At 34.9% G+C, this 21,683-nt stretch overlaps 1 long non-coding RNA gene across 1 annotated transcript in view; it reads right to left on the reverse strand.

The window, feature by feature from the left end:
* Nucleotides 1-20,494: 20,494 nt before the first annotated feature.
* The window catches only part of LOC128315147 (uncharacterized), a 191,912-nt gene continuing 190,723 nt past the window's right edge, over nt 20,495-21,683 (reverse strand). The window contains exon 3 of the long non-coding RNA XR_008297599.1: nt 20,495-20,644. This is a non-coding gene — a long non-coding RNA (uncharacterized LOC128315147). The remainder of the gene's footprint in view (nt 20,645-21,683) is intronic.

Genomic DNA, 21,683 nt, shown 5'->3' on the forward strand with positions numbered 1-21,683 from the left:
TTGTTTTCAGAGTTCTCAGTTGTTATATAGTCAACAAGAATGTATATCCTAAAAACTCGTGGGATAGTTGCCAACCTAAATTATATTTCAAAAAACTTTTCTTGAGGGAGTAAACCACTCAATAATTGGCCTTCATTGATTTTCAGTTATTCTATTCTAATCTTCATCTATTCAACAAGTAGAGATCTACTATGTCCTAGGCAGTGGGAGTATAAATAGTGATATACTTTAATCTTAATAAGCTTAACAGTTTGACAGGAAAAAGAAAACAACAACAATTAACACAAATGCACTTTGTGATACATGCTATACTAGAGGTATAGGTAAGATATATAGGAACATATGAGAAACTACACTGAAACCTTGGATTATTAGGATGTCAGTTCTGAGAGAGAGTCTTAAGGAGCAATAGGTATTAGCTAGATAAAGGTGGGAAGAGGAACCTTCTCGACAAAAGAGATAACATATAACAAGGATTTGCATTCAGAGAACAAGTAGCTTAGGGTATCTTGGTCCCAGAATTTGAGAATGGGTATGATTAGCTATGAGGGTACAAAAGTGCTATGGAAAACAAGGAGATAGCAGTTCCATTAACATATTTCTTATCTTGATCCTTTACTCTTGCTCAAGAGTGAAAATAACTGGTATAATACAATTTTTAAATAATCAAGTCTATGAAAATGTATGTATTAGTTACCACGTAAGAATCACTATTCAGTGCAAAGGATCTCAATCTAAGGAATTTTGTCCCTAGAGGATATTTCACAATAGAATGTTACAGAATAGGATGATAGAATTATAGAATGATTGTTGGGTAAAATAAAAAGAGCACTAAAGAAATCCCTTCCTCAATGGATAATTTAAATATCTACTCAATAACAGTATATTAAGAATCTAGTATATCCCAGGTAGTAGAAATAAGAAAAGCAAGAAGCAAAACAAAATCTAAAAAAATGTCCATTCTAGCAGAGGACAAAGGCCAAAAAATAATTGCTATATAGCTAGTGGATACTCTAAGTTACTTGCCTAATATGTATATATTTTCCTCTCTTCTAACTAGAACACTGATTTGAATTTTTTTTCTACCTCCATTAGGTCATGGTTCTTAATATTCTGATTAGTTTAGTCCAGTGCTTTTCAACTGAGGGAGAATGGCCCCTGGGGACATTTGGCATTATCTAGAGATGTTGTTGGTTGTCATGATTTTTATGGGGTTGCATCTAGTGAGTGTAGGACAAGAATGCTGCTGGACGTCCAACAACCTCCCCTACAACAACACCACACACACAAAAAAATCATTTGAATCAAAATGTCAGTAGTACTGAGATTGAGAAAACCTGGTGTAATAGTTAAGCGCGCAAACTGTCTGGATTTGAATTCAGCTCTACATATCCTAGCTATGTGACCTAAAAAAGTTTCTCTTCTTCTTTTAACAATTTTATTAAGGTGTAATTAAATTACAAAGAACTTCACATACTGTATTGTATATAATTTGATGAGTTTGAACATACGCAAACACCCTCGATACCATCACTGTAACCAAGGTTATAGGCATACCTGTGACACCTTCCAGAGTCTCCTTATGTCCCTTTGTTTTTGTTTGCTTACTTTGTTTTTGTGGCAGAAACACAACATGAAATCTACCCTCTAAACAAATTTTGAAATGCATAATATTGTATCATTAATTATAGTCACTATGTTGTAGAACACATCTCTAGAAGGTTTCATCTAGCACAACTAAACCTCTATACCAATTGAGTTTACTAACAATGTACTTAATCTTTTAGGGCTTTGTTTTCCTCATCTATAAAATGATTACAATAATAGTTTCTATTTCACAGAACTGTTTTAAGTGACTTGAGTACAAAGCACTCAATAAACATTAGCTAGTAGTAAGTTCTTCAACAAAGCACTCGGTAGATATTAGCTAGTAGTAAGTTCTTTAAGAACCAGGGAATGGGACTATTTACAAAAACTGTATCCAGGTCATTTGAAATGTAATATACCATTGACAATTCAGCTTTCTTATTTCCTTTTCAGGATTCTGGCCAGTATACTTGCTTATATTTCAAGTTTACATTTTGTTGTTGGTCCTATTTTTTTTAGGACCTAGAATATATTAGGTGTAAAGAAAGCTACAATATTTACTCTTACAGTAACTCACACTTGAACTAATTAATTTGTACATTTAAAATTTTGAATCTCTAGGGCTCAACCAAAATATATCTTTCACAAAGTGAAAAACAAAGTGTGCAAATAATTCAAGATATCACTGGAGAATATTTAATTTTTCAGGAAATAAATTTTTCAAGATTTTAAAATATCTTTAAATATACTTTAAATATCTTTAAATACTTTTAAATACTTAAAATATCTTTAAATATATTTTAAAATATAAAGTAATGTGGTAATTGCAAATATGTCATCTACTTTATCCTATTAAAGCAAAATATCAAAGGACTTCCAAAAGAAAATATAACTTCATTCCTATTTAACAATTCAACATGAAAAAGACATTTCCCTGAATTGTGCATGAAATAGTAAATCTTCACTTTACTTAACCAAAACTTTAACCAGAAAAGTAAATAATTACTTTTATTACTTTCTTACTAATTTTGCATAACAAATTTATTTTAAAAGTACTAAATGCAGGGCTCAGTCAGTTAAGCCTCCAACTCTTGGTGACAGCTAAGGTTATGATCTCCCGGTTGGTGAGTTCAAGTCCCTCATCAGGCTTTGCAGTCACAGTACAGAGCCTGCTTGGGATTCTCTCTCTTTCCCTCTCTCTGCTCCTCCCCTGCTTGTGTGTATGCTCGCTCTCGCTCTCTCTCTCTCTCTCTCTCTCTCTCTCTCTCTCTCATCTCTCTCTCTCTCTCAAAATAAATAAGATAAAAAAAATTTAAGTTAGCAAATGCAGCCAGATGTTAAATAGTAATACTGATAACATCTCATGTATTTAATATTTGGACATAGTTTTAAAGTAATGCTTCAAAACTATCACAACTAGATATAGAAAATGTTAGGAGAATTTATACACAAATATTTTTCTGAAAATATTATTGTTTTTGGTGAGTATCATACTATTATCCAGAAAATTTATTTTAGGAAATGATCCCAAATTACATTTAACATTTTGGATTTGACTCTCAGCATCATAAGTAAACAGAAGTAATTAAATAATCATTCTTTTTGGAATGAGGCTCAAACTTCCACAACTAAAAAAAACAAAAACAAACAAACAAACAAAAAACCCCACAAATCTGTATAGGGTGCCACTTAATATATTTACCACTCTAAAACAGAATCATCATTTTTAAAAATTTTGAAACTAATTAAAGTTCTTCATGTACATAGACACATACATATAATGATGCATAAATACATAAACAATGTTGCAATATCCATGGTTTTTTTAAAGAACAACTTTTCTTCTTTTTCTGGCTTTGCTTTTTTTTGCTCTTTTTTTCTCTTATTTTCAAAACAGCACCATTCTACACCCCTGCCTCTCTCAGGAACTTTTTACCCCTATAGTATGGACCCTTCTCTATTATTTTTATGCTTACGTAATCTTACGTAACGGGGATATTTCATAAATGTGTGCAGACATACACATATAAAGGTATTCAAGTCCATTGTGCATCGGGTCCATATGCACACAAATCCATATATTTCACTCTCCTGTACCTTGCTTTTTCATCTGTGACTACTTTCTTGTTAACTCTTCTTTTTTATTTTTTAAATATTTATCTTTTTAGAGAGAGAGAGGAAGACAGAACATGAGCGAAGGAGGGGGCAGAAAGAGGGAGTAACAGAATCCGAAGCAGGCTCCAGTCTCTGAGCTGTCGGCACAGAGCCTGACGCGGGGCTCGAAATCACAAGCTGTGAGATCATGACCGGAGCCTAAGCTAGACATTCAGACACCCCTCTAATTAACTCTTACAGACTACTGTTACTTCAATTGTATCTTTTAATGGGCATGTAATCGTTGTACAATGGATATACCCTCATTTATTTCACCTTTTCTTGTAGATAGTCATTCAATCTTGCTTCCAAGCTTTATTACTACCTACATACACATAATGCATATACATGTATTTACCTGATAATTGTTTTGTTTTCTACAACATAGGATGACCGCAAAAACGAATCCAGAATTATTTAAGAGAGGTGTTTGTGAATAAAATAAAAGTATTTTTGAAAATGTTTGAACTTCCCTATAAAGTCAGAATGCTATACAGCTTAATAGATCTTAAGCAACATAAATCTCTTTGTATTCAGAAAATAAATAACAAATGTGAAAATATTGAAGTTAATTTTAACTCTCTCCTTTAAGAAACTAGAGGAAGCCATTCATATGCTTGGTGGGTCTGGAACTTTTTTTTCTGAGTCCTCAGTTATCCAAGTTCTGTTGCTATGCTTTTGTAGCGTCTCTTTGCCTTTCTTCTCCCAGGATAATCTGCACCAATTTTCCTACATTATTTACAGAAAATCCTCAGCCTGTGTTTATTCAATTGTTCAACATTCATATTAGGCACCAACCAGTATTAACTCTATGCTAACATTTTGCCTCCCTCTAATATGCCCAGCAAAACATGTCCCACCAGTTACTTCTACTGAAGAAGACCTTGTATTTCTATCTCCTCTTCCTTCCGCTCTGCTCTCTATGCCTCTCTTACTCATTGCCTCTATAGTCTTCTTTTGCTACTGTAAAGGGAGGTATTCTCTCCTGCCAGCTTTCTACACAAAGAGTAGTTTTTTTCATACTGAGTCTGGAGTGAAAGCTTCCTTCGTTGAACACAAACATGGGTTCATGCTTCCTATGTACCCCCATTAGACTGGCCCCATAGCTCTTTAATGTGTTTATGTTCACAAATTACATCAGCTTCACTTTCACATACTTTTATAAGGTACCTCCTTAAAAAAATAATAATTCTGCCTTTTTGTTGAGTCTATTGGATAAGAGAATAATTATTTTCTGAAAGAGTAACTGTTAAACTACTGTTTATTTACCCCTTCATACAACCTCTACCTGGATTCTATACTAAATGGAATAAACTCATGATCTAGTAAATTAAATGGCAATATTTGAACGTAGAATTCTTTGATTTTATAAAATAATGTTGCAATTAGACACAGGGTTACATTTTCTTACATTTTATAGACACTCAAACAATCCATCTTAAAGTTCCATAATGCTGTTTTCCCCCAGCACTGTTTAAAAAATACAGTGTGTATGTGGTGTGTGTGTGTGTGTGTGTGTGTGTGTAATTTTATCTAAAGATATGGAACATTTAGTATTTATTTTTTATTCATAGGTTTCAGACTTTACAAATCCTGAATCAGGGCCTTTCTAAAATTTGAAATTAGAAAGACTAGCAGTTAAGTAATTTCCTAAAAATACTAAAATTGATTCATAGGTGTGATGTTTTTAAGAAGCTTAGATTATTATATTTTAAGCATGGCTGTTCTTACCTGTTATTTTACCCTTGGTGCTTAGGCCACTATTGAGCCCATAATAGACATCCCATGAATGTTCAGAATAAATGCATGGATACTATGGTTTTGAAGGCTTGGACTTGCCTTCAAAACCAATTAGAAAAAAGTTTCAAAGACTAGGAGATGGAAGTGGCCATCTTCTCTATTATCCATCTGGAGGCAATGCTAAACAAAATAAAATTTACTCTCTGAACTTATCTTTCTTAATTCTGAGATCAAGTTCTTTCTTCAAACATCCAAGTAGTCTGTCATCATTTATTCTTGGGGGAACACACAGAGGGGTGTTCTGGCACCAATTGCTAACACAAGTCAGAGATTGCTTAAAAGAGAGAATTCCTTCAAGTCTCCTGCTAATTTTTCTAGGGCATACATCATGAGAACAAATGAAATTCAATCATACTTCTGGTACATTTTCTGAGTTAGGTTCAGTATGTGGTTTTCTCTACCAGACATATGAATTTCAGATTAGTAGAAATTGGGGCAAAAATATTTCATAAGAATTTTGCAAGTCTAAATGATTATTTCTCTTTTTTCAATATTTATTATTTGTAAGCTTCTTGATACTTATAAGTACCAATGTATGCCCCCAAAAGACATAAAACAAAATAAATTATTAATTGTTTTATAAGAATCAGAGGTTTATATAGTTGCAAAGGAGAAACAGACCAGGAATGTCACAGACATTCCATTCATATTTATTTGTAAATTAAATTTATGAATAGATATATTTCTAAAAAATAAATACATGAATAAAATTTTCTAAATTGAATCATATTTTAATGCATCTAAGGTTATTATTACAGGTTAGCCAGGAATGTTTTGGTAGTGCTGAGTATTACTTTATTTGTCTTCATTAATAAGTGGACGCACTTGTGTACTAGGTTTCATTTAAAAAGATAAAAAGACAAAACATACCTATACATTATGTCTTGCACCCACTGTGTAATAAAATTGTTTTATATATTAGTTGTTTTTAGAAAGTATAATCTCAATATTATCAGATTAATTATATGTTGTTATAGCCCTCATAATCTCATTATTAATAATAACCTCCTTAGAAATCCATAGTTTGAAGCCAACTACAATGTCAGATCTATAAAGCTGGTGGACTATCATAAATCTAGATCTCATATTGTGTAGAGTGATAGACTATACTTTATAGGTGCTTATCTGATATTTGAGCCAACCTTAATTCTCTCTTCAGAGCGTGTCTGATTCTTTCCCCTGCTTGGAAAATACAGTGACTCAACTCTCAGTCTGAGAAGAGTAAGCAATCATACTCTAACACTTCAGAAGAGAGAGAGAAAAACTGCTTGCAACCCTGTAAAGGTCAAGATAGAGAATTCCTACTTGACTTTTTAACAATCTTGCTTGAAACAGTGGTGGAAAAAGGCTGAATATGCCCTTTTTGGGGATCTACCTATATTTATGAAGAATCAATATGACTTTCAGAGATAAAGCTTGATATGTTCCATTTTCCTTAAAAATAAATTATATTAAAACATAAATATAGTACTGAAAACTAATCACAATTATAAGAACTAAAAGGGTAAGAAGATTAGGAGAATAATCAGGTTCTGTAACCTTGAGAAAAACTTACATTCTCTGTGATTTTTATGGTGATGTATGCTGACATATTTTAGAATATTTAGCTCATGCTTCAAATCTGATTAACCCCATATTATTGACCCCTTTGGCTTAACTCTAGGAATAGAGCTAGTAGACAAATCCACATTCCATATTAGAATAGTCTCTGAGGGCTTATTGAAACATTCTTTTTATATTTTTCCTGCTGTTAATGACAGGCAACTGAGAGCTCAGATTTCCAGACACATCCTCCATGAAGCAAAACTTCAGAAAAAGACCTACCATCAACTTAGGTATTCCTTAGAATATTGCAATCAACCAGAATAGCCTATAAAATTTTAGCCCAAACTTGAATTACAAAAGTAGTTCTAAAATTATTCAAGGAAATTACCGAAGGAAGTAATTGAATGAAAGTTCAGAGAGAAGACAGATATATTCTCTTTCATTGAAACAAGTAAGACTCATTATGCTATTTTTGAATAAATGAACATAAAATTGTGAATAAGCAAATGAAATACTATTTAGAATCAGGTGTTTGAGAGACCAAAAAAGTAATTCATGCTATAATTTTGACAAAACTTCTTAATAAGATTATCGAGTTTTCTTATCATAACTTAAAAAATCTAAGATGACAAAAATAAATAAATGTTCCATGTATTTTTGAAAGAAAATGGAGGGACGTAATGTTAAATGCAACAAAAGGTTGAGGTATTGAAGTGTAGAGTTAGAGCTTTGTTAGTTTTTTGTGGGTTTTTTTTTTTTTTTGGTATCTTCAGAGGAAGGTGGATGGATTTGATCCCTTCCCTTTAAAATAAAAACAGTTTTCAGTTAGGATAAAGAAATCCATTTAAAATATTATATTTCTTTTTTATAACATAGTAATAGGTAACCTCTTGATTTTCATTTATCTGAATAAACCTTTTTACATGGAAGGGACTATAGTAAGCAGATGCCAAGTTCTCCTACTTAGTTGTAAATTATTAGCATTCTGGCTTATAAATCAACCTCTTTTAAGTATGATAACTGAGAATCAGAGACTGGTCATACTTGGATATACCAACAAAAGTGAGCATCTGAAATAGCAAAGCTGGGTCATGGTGAATCTGTGAGGGTAACTTCCCAGTAAGGCCTGGCCTGAGTAATCAGCTGGCTTTACCTATCATGTTACTATCTGGAGGCCCAGGAAATGGCAAATTTCAAAGCCATATCCCTAGACTGCAAATGGTACTGAAAGCTCTCACAAACTCTGGATTTATGGAGCTGGTATACTACAGAATTTAAAAGCCAACAGCTTAGTGAGTAAACTGGAGATGGGGGATGAATGTATAAATTAATAAAAATAAATATCCATGGATTCTTTCAAATGACAGATTATTAAATCTTTTGGAGAGATTTAGTGAAGATGATGGCTAAGAAATATCCTGGACTCACCTCTGGTGGACACAAATCTACAGCCACATAAGGAACGATGCTCACTGAAAAGAATCTGAAAGCTAGCTGAACAGCACCTCCACAACAAAGGATGAAAGGATCACATTGAGACAGGTAGGAAGAGCAGAGACATGGTCTTGCAAGAAATCTCACCCCAGGCTCTGCAACCCACAGTTGGGTGGGATCTCATACTATGGAGCTGGTCCCTGAGAAGCAAAGCATTTGTACCCCACATCAGGCACCCCAACCTTTGGGAAATGCAGAGAAACAAACCTTCAAAGTGTCTGGCCTTAAAAACCTATGGGTCTTACTTCCAGGGTAACCATAAGGCATAAAGAACGGAAAATTTGTTCCTAAAGGACCCACACAAAGACCCACTTACCCTGAGACCCAGTGCAAAAGCAACAGCTTGAAAGGTGCCTAAAGCATACGCAAAGGACACTTCCTTGTTAATCTTAATGTATCTTCCAGAGACGTAGAAATATATTGGGATTCTCTCCAGAGCTGGAGGCAGTGATGCACACCATTTTTGCATTTTCCATCTGCCTTGTTGGTGTCAATGCTGGAAGATGCCATTTTTTGCACCACCCCTCTAGACAATCAGCTCTTGTAGGAAACCAACCCCAAGCACCACAGCTTCAGCCTAGCCCACCCCTGCCTTCCAGCCAGCAGGCACCTGCAGCCACACAGGGCTATGGTGGCCAGACAGGATTGTGTTTCCAGGCTTCAAGGGTCTACAACAATCACAGAGACTGTCCTTTGCAGGTTACCACTCCGTACGGCACTGTACAAACATCAGACAGAAACATACCCCCAGTCTTCATGTGAAAAAAGGTCTATTTTCTTATTCTGGAGTTTCAGATTGAGGGACATGCCACATGTTCACCACACATCAAGAGGCTAGAGAGGCAACCCCTAGACCATATTACTGCCTTCCCTTAGCTTCTCCTCAGCTTGCTGATACCTCCCGGAAAGGGGCCTATACATACAACAAAAGCCATAATTTTCACAACTGTCACCCAGGGGACACTTCCAGATCTCCTGGTCTGGAAGTTAGCAGGGTTTACAATTGCAGACCTTAAAGCTGTTGCCTAGGACTCTGTTTACAATTAGCCTGAAACTGAGAACAGTCTGAGCCCCTTCCCTTTGGAACACTGAGAGTACTTGGCATACTCTCAAAACTTGGGACCTAATAAGAATAGATCAGGCTACTTTGAAGATCACAAAGGTTCAAGAATCACCAAAAGCTAAGACAAGGTTGAACAATAAGTTCAGAAGAGAAAGAAGGGTGTTACATAACAATATATACACATGAAAGGAAGTACCACTTTGCTATAAAAAAGAAAAATGAGAGGCCATTTATGACCACATGGATGGACCTTAAGGGTATCATGCTAAGTGAAATAAGTCAGGTGAAGAAAGACAAATAATGTATTATTTCACTTACGTGTAGAATCTAACAAAAAAATGAATAAACAAAAAAAAATCAAAAACAAACTCATAGATACAGAAAAAGGATTGGTAGTTACCAGAGGGGAAGAGAATTGGGGTGTGAGAAAAATGGGCAAAGGAGTTCTATTTTATGGTCTAGAAGTAACTAGACTTATGACAGTGACCTCTTGTAATGTGTACAAATATCAAGTTACAACGTTGCATGCCTGAAACTTATTTCATGTTCTATACCAACTTACATAAATTAAACAAAGGGGGGGTTGAATGTCTGTGGGATGGATAACTTGTGAAAGATAGAAAAGGAGAGCATTGAGCACTGAGTAAGAAGGAAAGCTGGCTTGTTTGTAACACAATTCTAAATTACCTGAAGTTGATTTTTTTCTCTTCAATTCCCTCATTAAGGCAACTTACAAAGCCATTTTGAATGCCCCAGTATGTTCAGTAGATTTTAACCAGCAAAGTGCTTTATTTTTAGAGATTCTGCATCCATGCCTTCTATTTGGATCATAGAAAATAAGCAATTCTTTTTAACAAAGATGACAAGAAAGTTATTGATATGATATCTCTTCTGTCAGTTATTAATATTAGCTACACAAAACAAAACAGGATACTTTATTTTGGGTTACAAATTCTAATTATGAGCTGGGTTACAATTCTGAGTACGGTTCTATAGTGCTACTAGAAAAGTACAGATACAGTTTCTAAGTCTGATTTTTTTTTTTTTCAGAGAAAGAGAGAGAGAGAGAACGTGAGCATGCCAAAGTAGAGAAAGAGCAGGAGAAGAGGAGAGAGAGAATCTTAAACAGGCTCCACACCCAGCATGGAGCCCAACGGGGGGCTCAATCTCTCAAACATGAAATCATGACGTGAGTTGAATTCAAGCCGGGTGCTTAACAAACTGAGCCACCCAGATGCCCCCTAAGTTAAAGTCATTTTAAGAGTGACATCGTTTATGTTTACTGATAACATAAAGTTAATCTAGAGAAGATACTATAATTTTACACCTCAAGTAAATAATATGCTAATAGTTTAGAAGTGTTCAGAAATGGTCATTTAATGCTATAAGGTTGTATATTTTGGGCTTCACACAACTCTAGTGCTTAAACCAAATATTTATGACACTGTTTTGAAATAATTCAACAATGACTTTTAAAAATGGTTTTCTTGGGGTGCCTGGGTGGCTAAATGGATTAAGGATCCAACTTTAGATATCAGCTCAGGTCATGATCTCATGGTTCATGAGACTGAGCACAGATCCTGCCTGGGATTCTCTCTCTCCTTCTCTCACTATCCCTCCCCCACTTTCTCTCTCACTCTCACTCTCACTCAAAATAAATAAATAAATAAATAAATAAATAAATAAATAAATAAATAAAATATTTTCTTTCTATTATTTATTCAAAGGATACAAAAACTGATTCAAGAGGCACATGCAAAAAAAAATTAACTAAAAAGCAAAAAGGGGGGCACCTGGGTGGCTCAGTCAGTTAAGCGTCCGACTTTGACTCAGGCATAATGTCATGGTCCATGAGTTCGAGTCCCATGTTGGGCTCTGTGCTGACAGCTCAGGGCCTGGAACATGATTCAGACTTTGTGTCTCCCTCTCTCTGTCCCTCCTACACACACACACACACACACACACACACACACACTATGTCTGTCTGTCTGTCTGTCTGTCTCTCTCAAGAATAAATAAGCATTATTTTTCTTTAATTCAAAGGGGTGCATACACCCTGATGCTTACAGCAGTATTACCAAAATAGCCAAATTATGGAAAGAGCCCAAACATCTACTGATTGATGAATGGATAATGAAGTTGTGGTATATAAACACATACAATAGAACATCACTCAGCCATCAAAAAAGAATGAAATGTTGCCAGTTGTAAAACATGGATGGAACTAGAGTGTATTATACTAAGCTAAACAAGTCAAGCAGATTAAGACAAATACCATATGATTTTTCTCATATGTGGAATTTAAGGAGCAGACCAGGTGAACATAGGGGATGGGGGAAAAAAGAGGGGGCAAACCATAAGAGCTTCTTAATTATAGAGAACAAACTGAGGATTGATGGAGGGAGGTAGGTGCAGAATGGGATAAATGAGTGATGGGCATCAAGGAGAGCACTAGTTGGGATGACCACTGGGTATTGTATGTAAGTGATAAACCACTAAATTCTACACCAGAAACCAATATTACCATAATGCTAACTAACTAGAATTTAACTAAAAGTTGAAACAAAAAAATGATTATCTATTTTATCTATTTAGAGAATATGGCTCAAAGCCATATTGATATAACAGGAAAATTCTTGGTCTTGCCCCAAGCATAGGTCTAGCATAAAGTTGGTACTAAATTAATGTTTGTTGAGTGAATAGATATCCTGTATTTGAATTTGGTTTGACCAGTTTCTAGCTCTATGTGACTTTGGAACTGTTAATACTCTGTAGGAGCCACCATTTTTCCATCTGACAGCTTTCAGACTAAATGTAAGGAACTGATAAACTTATTAAACTACTTTGAAAATTATGAAATTATGTATCTGTATATTTCAATATTTTCTCAATGGTGTCTTTTGAATATTTGCATACATTTTAAAATATACCTAAATATAACTAACTATTCTGAAAAAAAATAGATACGCAGAGGTCATAAAATTCTTATTTATCATCCTGTTGACATCCAGGGTACATTGATAGGATTCAGATATTTAGTGTCTCCTTCCTCTCTATTTCATGTGCTTCTCTTCAAATCTTCTTCCTTGCATTAAGTGAGCAATGAATTTTTCACAGGACATCCTTTGTACAATATTTAAGTTACATACCAGAATTATACTAAATATAGCACACCCTCAGCTGAGTTCTACGTATAAATGCATTAGCATATGTGTAGTCTCTGGCCTTGGAAGTGGATAAAGCTAATAGTTAGCCCCACTGGGATAGAATCTGTACTCTTGCCCTTATTATCACAATGGTATGAATTGGCATTTAATTAGTTGGTATACGGAGCTAAAGAGGGGAGATGGGAAATTTTCAGGAATAGGACACAACACAAAGCTACAAAGCCGAGCTTTTACTAAGAAAACAGATCTTTAGTAACTTTTCTCAGAAGTGAGGTGGAATTAAGTGTGCAGTAGATCACAGGTTGATTGGACACTTGAGGAGAAACAATTTGTTTTTCATCCTTTGGTAGTGGGAGTAACTTGAAGCTGGTACACGCTCAGGATGATCGGGATATGGTAAAGATGACACAGCAACGAAAGGAAAAGGCTTTGGTTGTGATTTATTATTTAATTCGCTTTATTTTGATTGAAGACTCGAACACAATTAGGTGAATAGAAAATAAAATACATTTATGGAGCCAAGAATGTGAAATCTAAACGAGGTCAGGGCATGAAGCCAGGCCTACATGTGCGGGAGGGTGAGACCAAGGAGATCAGCCAGGCTCTGATGCTGGGAAAAAGCTATGTTTACAGGTGCACTCCCGTGGTCCTAGCAGTGCTAAGAGGGAAGTGCCAAAGCAGAGGTTGCCCAAGGAAGTCATATTTTCGTTACATCAAGAGCCTGTGGTGTTTAGCAAGGGTTTGGGCAGGATAAGTTTAAAGGCCCTTTCACATCTATAAAGTCTCTATTAACAATAGATAATTTCTCTGAATATTGTTTCTCCAAGACCCAACTTAAATCTGGAAGGTCTTTAAATTGGAGGTTTTATGATCAGATTCTTATACAGCCTTGGTGTATGTATCGACCCTGTTAGATGCTATCATTCAACAAGGTGAAAAGCACAGCATTATATCTGAGCTTTCATGTACCCTCTCTACTCATAAGAGATGCATGTCTCCATGGCTAAAATGTCCCCCAAAGTGTTAGGTTTCATCAAGATTGATCGATGGGAAGAGAGGCACAAATGGGTGGTCTCACATTTCTGAAATTGGGCTGCTGCTCTAGCCGCAGAAGGCTGATTTTTAGATTCTGAAATGTGGGTATCTCACACAGTAGAACATTCTGTCTGTCCTACTCTCTTCCTGAAGTATTTCACTAGGCCATGAAATAAAAAGATCATGCCTAATGTCCTGTATTAGTTTCCTGGGGCTGCTGTAACAAAGCATCAAAAACTGAGTGACTTAAAACAACAGAAGTGTATTGCTTCACAGTCCTGGAGGCTGGAGGTCTGATATGAAGGTGTCAGCAGGACCGTGTTTCCCTCTACTATCCTAGGGGAGTATCCTTCCTTGCATTTTCTAGATTCTGATGTTTGGAGTAATTCTTGACATTCCTTGGCTTATAGATGCCATTCCTCCAGTCACATGGCTGTCTGCTTCCTGCATATCTCCCTATCATCTCTCCTGTGTGCATGTTTGTGTCCAAATTTCCCCTTTCTATGAGAATACCAGCAATATTAGATTAGGGCTCACCCCATTGACCTCATTTTAAGTTTACCACTGTAAAGACCCTATTTCCAAATAATATCACATTCTGAGGCAGTGGAGGTTAAGACTTTATCATTTTGGCGGGGACACAAATCAACTCATAAAAGACAAATTTGTGGATTTAAATTGTCGTATTCTGGTTTTCCACACTGGTATCTCACTTTTGCAGGTGCTTTTTGAAAGATTCCAATGTGGTAAAGTAACTGAGATTGAGTTTAGGAAACTTCTGCTGGAGGAATTACAATTTTGGTGATAATGACAGACTGAAAGGACATTGTTTTCTCTCTCACTTGGCTTGTGAAGGTCCGGAATGCAGTTAGCATTTAGTTGTATCACCAACATATAAGTCAGTGGAAATAATGCATAAGTTATGAGATACAGCAAAATGTTTAAGTGCTGAGATACTTTGAACAAGCTGTGTTCAGAGTGCTTCTGTCCTGTTCTTACCATGTTGTTGCTCAGACAAAAATTCTCTTTTCACATCAATTTGGCACCTTTGCTCAAAAAGGAAGTCTGACCTGACTTTTAAAGTTACTATGAAGAGAACTTTGTTTTATGTTATACAAAACTGGCTCTAATATTAAAAGATTAATCCCTTTTGCCTCTAAACATATGATTAACCATAAATTACCACACTAGACCTGATCACATCTTTCAAAAGCCTATTAAAAAACAAATTAACCTTTTCTCTCTAGTCTGAACTCCCTTGTTAATATGAAAATCAGGAGTAATTCAGGACTCTTAGCTTTTGTTATCCCAGCCATATTCCTTTGTGTTTTTCAAGTTGAGTTGTGACTGAAGAGTGAGTCATACCAGCTTAATTAATTTAGTTAAGAACCAATTAAAAGCAGTATTTTGTGCATGAGAAAGCTTGTCTGAAGTGTTTTGAATTTCATCAGGAGTTTCCTCATTACCCAGGCTTCTATATAGATGGCTGTGCCATGAGGAGGGGGGACAACTTACTTACTGAGTTAGACATCCTCTAATTCCTAGTCATAAGTGAATTCATATGAGTTTTCAATTCTAAAGCAGGTGCAATTTATATTTACTCTCATAAATATATGACACACATCAAAAATTATTACCAAATTTCTTATTGTAATAATAACGTAGCAAGGTTTATGAGCAACTAACCCATATATTTTCTTCCTCCAGTAGACTAAATGATCTAAACATGCACTGTAGGAAGAAGATTAAAGGGAGATGTATTCTTTCTGTATCCTTCCTACCTCATTAATTCGGAGTGGAGCAATGTGACACAGTGCATTTTTAAAGTAATGTACTCTAAGAGTAGTGTGGCTTAAAGCAGTCTGGTCTTCAGATTTTTGCCCCATGGAAGCAGATGTTAGACAAAGCACTAGCACATGAATCTCCTTATCAGGACTTCAGTCTGTGTGTGTTAATTTGTACCTATGTGTGAGGCAAATCCAGCAAACAAAAACTGTGTATTAGGAAAGAGTGGGAAAATTATTAGACAGTGAACTGGCTGATTTAAGGCAGGAGTCAGCAAATGTTCTCCAAAAGGGACAGATAGTAGGTGTTTTAGGCTTTGTGGACCAGATGTATCTGTATTTGGTCTCAGTTGCAACTAATCAACTCTATAGTTGTAGCATGAAAATGGCCATTGATAATATATAAACTAATGGATGTGGCTGTGTTCCAATAAAACTTTATTTACAAAAAAAAAAAACAGAAGAAAGTTTGACTCTGACTCATGAGCTATGGTTTTCCAATCCTTAATGTAGGATATGGTAATAGCACTGACCCTTAATGGGTGGGTAAGACTTTCATCATGCTGGTGTTCACTCTCCTCATCTTAAAACGAGTAGGTTAGACTAAAAGCCAGAAGGACTCTCCTGCTTTGCATTTCTAGGTTCACATAGAGAAATGGTCTTTAGATATAGTTCCAAACATAGTCTAGGGTCAAGCAGCTGATTCTCCAGTGTCCTCTTGGGAAACAAAATTCTCAGTAAGAGAAAATACTGGGACTTGTTTCTTTGTGTATGGGTATTATCTAGATTAAACACGGAATTGAAACAGTTATGACTTTAATACTTGTGAATTATTTATTCTCTAGAGGTCATAGCTCTGTTTAGGAAAAAAAGGTAAATATAAATATTTCAAAAGATTTCAAAAAACATTTACCTTGGAGTTAGAAATGGACTTTTCAAACTTGCAGATGACAATCTGAGTATTAGAGGCTTGAGTGCTGGTAGACCACAGGCTAGAAAGTGGCTTTCAAAAAAAATTTTTTTTTGAAGGGGTAAACTTCACTGGGAACATTCTCTTTGCTGGAACACCTCATTACCCAGCAATGTAGAATAAATGGGGCATTGCTGTCTATTGATTTGCCACCACAGCCTCTGTAACTAAATGTGGCCTGAGATAGTTCTTCAAACAAGAGGATCCCTGTTTAATTGTTGCTTGAGTAATTTTTCATTATCACTACCTAGGGATTGGAATTTCTATTTTCACTTGATGTTACTTGAAATATACCTTTGTATAGTGTGTTTTCCAGCATATCAGAATCAGTCACCTATTACAGGAGTATCATCAAATGTACACACTAATCCCACTGCAGCGTGACTCAGAACTGTAAATACACAAGTAATCAGCCCTCATTACTTATTTCCACTGGATTAAGGAAGGTTCTTGCATGTATAAATTTTACTCATGTTTAGACTATCTTTATCACCTTTACTTTGAACCCCATCCTTATGAAGCTCCCTGTCATAGTTCAGAAAAACCAGAATTCTATATATTTTATCTGCTGGTCTCCACATGAGTTGGAACTGTTCTCTTTGAGATTATTCAAATAATGGCTCGATGGGAGTCCATTCACAGAATTTTTCTACCTTAGGCTTTGTCTTTCCCCTGCCTTAAACATAGGATCTATTATTAATATCCTTTCAAGGCATACAACAGAGGTAGTTATATAATTTGACCTATCACTTTCTCTTTGTCCAAAGCAGCATATGTAAAAACAAATTAAAATTTGGTTACTATATACTTAACCAGGCCAGTAAATTCTGAGTATCCATGATATCTTTATATTTCACAATGAGAAAGAGATGTAGAGAATAATTTAATTACATGGATACTCTGGGGCACTTATTTTGAATCAGGTTTATGTGACTAAATTACATAAGCCACAAAGTCTGGTTCACCCTCCCAACCCCTCAAATATCATAAAATTTGATATTATTACCATTTTATCAGATAAGCGTCTCTGGCCAAATGCAGATCCCTGTTCAACCAGAAAATTTTCTTTAATGTAACTATTATTTATCCTGCTAGTGACTTCTACTTCTGACCACTGTAACTGATAATACTTGAAAGAGTGAGACGGTTTGAAGATATCCACTCAGCCACTTATTTCATTTATACAGCTGTTCAGTGGCTTGACTCCCATAACTTTAAAACTCTGGCTTTTACAAAAGTCCCAGATGTAGGAGAAGTATAAACAAATTTATAAATTTTGAAATAATGGTTGAAGATTATATCTCTGTAAACAATGTGAAATTATTTGAATGCTTATTTAGGTATTTGTTCAAGCTACTCTAAAATTTTTCAAATTGTTAAATCCACTTTAATTTTATAAGAATTCTTGAAAGACTTTGAGTTCTCTTGAATATTTTATCAGATGCAGAGGGTACTATTAAAGGAAAAATAACAGATAGATGATAGATACAGATATATAGATAGATAGATAGATAGATAGACAGATAGATAGATGATAGAAATAGCTAGGAATTACAGTAAAAGTTGAATTGAGCTGGCAAGGGGAAAACACAAGAGTGAAAGTTGAATGAGTAAATATTCACTGATTTTTTATAAGAAATGTCCTTAATATTGTCTATGAATGCAAATATACTTCAAACTACAAATATATTATACTCTATTCATTCTTCCTCAGCTTCATAAAGAGTATTTACTTTGGCCTGATTATATAATGTTGTAAAGTGCGTGTCTCTGTGTGTGTGTGTGTGTAATCATATACACAATTGTTTTATATTTTGATATACTTTATAAATAAGCCACCTTCATATCCCCAGAAATTATTTTCCCCAGAAATTTAATAATCCAATACACGAAAGAATGAGAATAAAACAAAGGAAAAAAGTGATTCAAAATTCTTATCTTCTAGACATCTCTAACTTACAGTGTTTTGGTGTGTGTATGTGCATGTGTGTGTTAATCTTTGGGCAGCTTTTAGCTGGTAATCTATCGGGCACTCTGACTAGATTGACCAAACACCCTACACAACTATAAATGGAGAGGATGAAAGGCAAAGTGAGATTTACAGGCTTGCTCTTGAAGATAAAACCAAGAAGGCTGAGAAAAATACTGTCTGTTAGAAAAGAAATTATTTCTATCAGAGTATATCCTTTATAAAAGGTATTTTTATTCTCTCTATTAAAATTGTTCATCACCAGTGCTCTTTGGGATTATATCACCCAGAAAAAACAACGCTTGAGGCAAAAGGTTGAAGATTTTCTTAACAAGAAAAAAGCACTATGAGATTTTCAAAGGAAATACAGAATGTTTTTCTAATAAGCACATTAATAACTTGCAAATGTGTTGTCACATTTAGGGCAATAATTTATAGTACATTTCTCCCTAAGTATAAGAATTTCTGCATCAATTTGAGGAAAACATAAAGAAGGAATAAAAACTAGGCAAAATTACTTGTTGAAAACAGTTTTAAATTTAAAACTTAGTCAATTCAATTCTTATACTGACTACATGTTGACAGTTTTCCATAAACCATTCAGTCTTGTGTTACTTAACACATATGCTTATATCTTAATTCGGCTTTTTGAATTACTTTATGTCTCCTTTTTAGCCTTTATGTTGTTATACAGTACTGGTTGGTTTATCATTCAATTCCATTTTAAATTTACATAATAAAAACTTGCTTATAAGCAATTCAGGGTATCTTACATGTTGACACATATTACCATGCTGTAGAGTAAATAACTCAATGTTAATAATAAAAAGTAAAAATAAAGTAATAATAATCACCAGTGCTAGAAGGATTGTTGCTGCTACGATTGATTACTCCTGTTACTTTCTGAAGGCATTTAAACACTGTGTGTGAGCACGCGTTAGGAGAATTTGGGTTGCAAGCGGAACAAATCAAATACAAGTAAGCTCAAGCACAAGTGATATATACTGACAGGGTGCCAGTATGGAAAGGCGTGCACACCATTGTTAAGAGTTCCAACTCTGCACACTTTCCATGTGACTTCAGACAAGTTATTAAGCACCCTATATTCCAATTTCTTCATCTGTAAAATGAAAACAATACTATCACCTAGCTTGTAAACTTATTGTGACCATTACGCGACCTTGTTTTTCAGAAGATTCAGAACAGAGCTTATATGTTTAGTGCTTTAGGACTGTTTATAATAAGCTATTTATAATATGTTGCTCTTGGTAAGGCATTTTTTAAGTTTAAGAGAGAGAAGTTTAAGTTTAAGTTTAGTTAAGTTTAAGTTAAGTTTAAGTTAAGTTAAGTTTAAGTTTAAGAGAGAGAGAGAGAGAGAGAACGAGTGGGGGAGAGGCAGAGAGAGAGGGAGAGAAGCAGGTTAGTGCAGAGCCTGATGTGGGCTCAAACCACAAACCGTGAGATCATGACCAGAGCCGAAATCAAGAGTCAGATGTTTAACTGACTGACTGAGCCACCCAGGAGCCACCTTAAAGCCTTTCTAAAAATCAAAAGGGAAAGTATGCAGATGGTCCTCTAGAAAGAAAGCAGGACCAGAGGTGACACAGGAAACACAGAAGTGCTCTCTGTCTCCCACTCTGCATCTCTCTGTACATCTATTTTAGTCTAGTAGATGTTATTCCCATTTTACAACTAGGAAACCTAAAACTTAGAGAGGCTAAATACCTTTCCAAAGTCACCCACTAAGTGCCACAGACAGGATTTGAAGTCTAGTTTGTGTAACTCGAAATGCTTGTCATTAAAAACTACACTAGACACATCAATCAAAACTTCTTAAAGTTTCAAGTAATGTCAAATGGTGATTATATAATTTTTCAGTTAATTTTTACAGTTAATTTTTAACAAATTGATAAGTACTTACAAGCGAGATGATTAGGTCTTCATTAGTAGGACATTCAATGTAATTGAGTTTGCAGAAAAGGAGATGGATTTGCATCACTGCATTCATTCATATTCCATTTCTTGGTTTCTTTGAGGCCATTGGTCTCTACCGAGACAATATGGCCGTCACGTTATCTAAAGAATAAAGTAAATGAGGCTTTTAAGGACTGAACATACATTGTCCACCATATTAAGGCCATGTTATCTGCCCTTAATCTAGGGCAGGATATAGCTAGCTAGGATGTAGGAAGCTGATAAACTGGCTAAGAACAACATCATCATGAGACAAATACTTCTCCTCAACCAAAGGTTCTTGGCACTTTTGACAAAGATCAAAAGGGAACTGAAACATTATGAAAAAAAAATTAAGTGACCTGTTGAAGTTACAGATAAAAAAAATTAAAAAAAAGAAAATTTATTATTTTGGAATATCTTTGGAGTGGCTCTGGGTCCACAAATGTTTAATTTTAGTCTCAGAGAAATATTGAAAGATTAAGTAAAGTAGAACCTTATATTGTAGAAGATACATTTATTTCTCAATATTTGTATCTAAACCATTGAAGAACTTGGAATAGTCAATAACTAGACAGTGGCTTTGGGGGCCCATGAAGAGGAAGGAAGAGTGGAGCAAAAAAATAATTTTTTTTGATATGGGCTAGCAAAGGGGGTACAAAGAGTCTCTTCATGCTCAGTTTTCCCTCCACTGTATCCTACAGCAATGGTGGTCATAATCAGTATTATTCAATTGCTAGTTAATTGTAAATCTGTGGTGATTATATACCAGCATCCTGTTATCATTCAAATTTTGTTACACTGAGTCAACTGAAGTTGATAGACTTACTTTTTTGGTTTAAAGAACTTAAAGGAAGTACAAATAAATGAAAAGGAAAGCTAAAAGTGCATCATAAAAAAAGGATGCAGAAAATAAAAACTTTAGCAGTTCGAAGATGGACATCATTTGCTCATTTTATTAATTTAATAAAGTATAATAATTCAAGAGTCCAATTATAAAATTTGTTATAATTGGCCTATGTTATCACTATAGTATTTTATTACTAAGGCTGCTGACAATATTTAAAAGTATTAATTGAAATGTTGGAAAAAGGTACCAAATATAGAGTTATAAAATCTATCCTTTTAAAAGAATATTTATTAGATTTTTATGAAAGTAAAA

The sequence above is a fragment of the Acinonyx jubatus genome, chromosome C2 (genome assembly GCF_027475565.1).
Source record: "Acinonyx jubatus isolate Ajub_Pintada_27869175 chromosome C2, VMU_Ajub_asm_v1.0, whole genome shotgun sequence".
NCBI classification, from domain to species: domain Eukaryota; kingdom Metazoa; phylum Chordata; class Mammalia; order Carnivora; family Felidae; genus Acinonyx; species Acinonyx jubatus.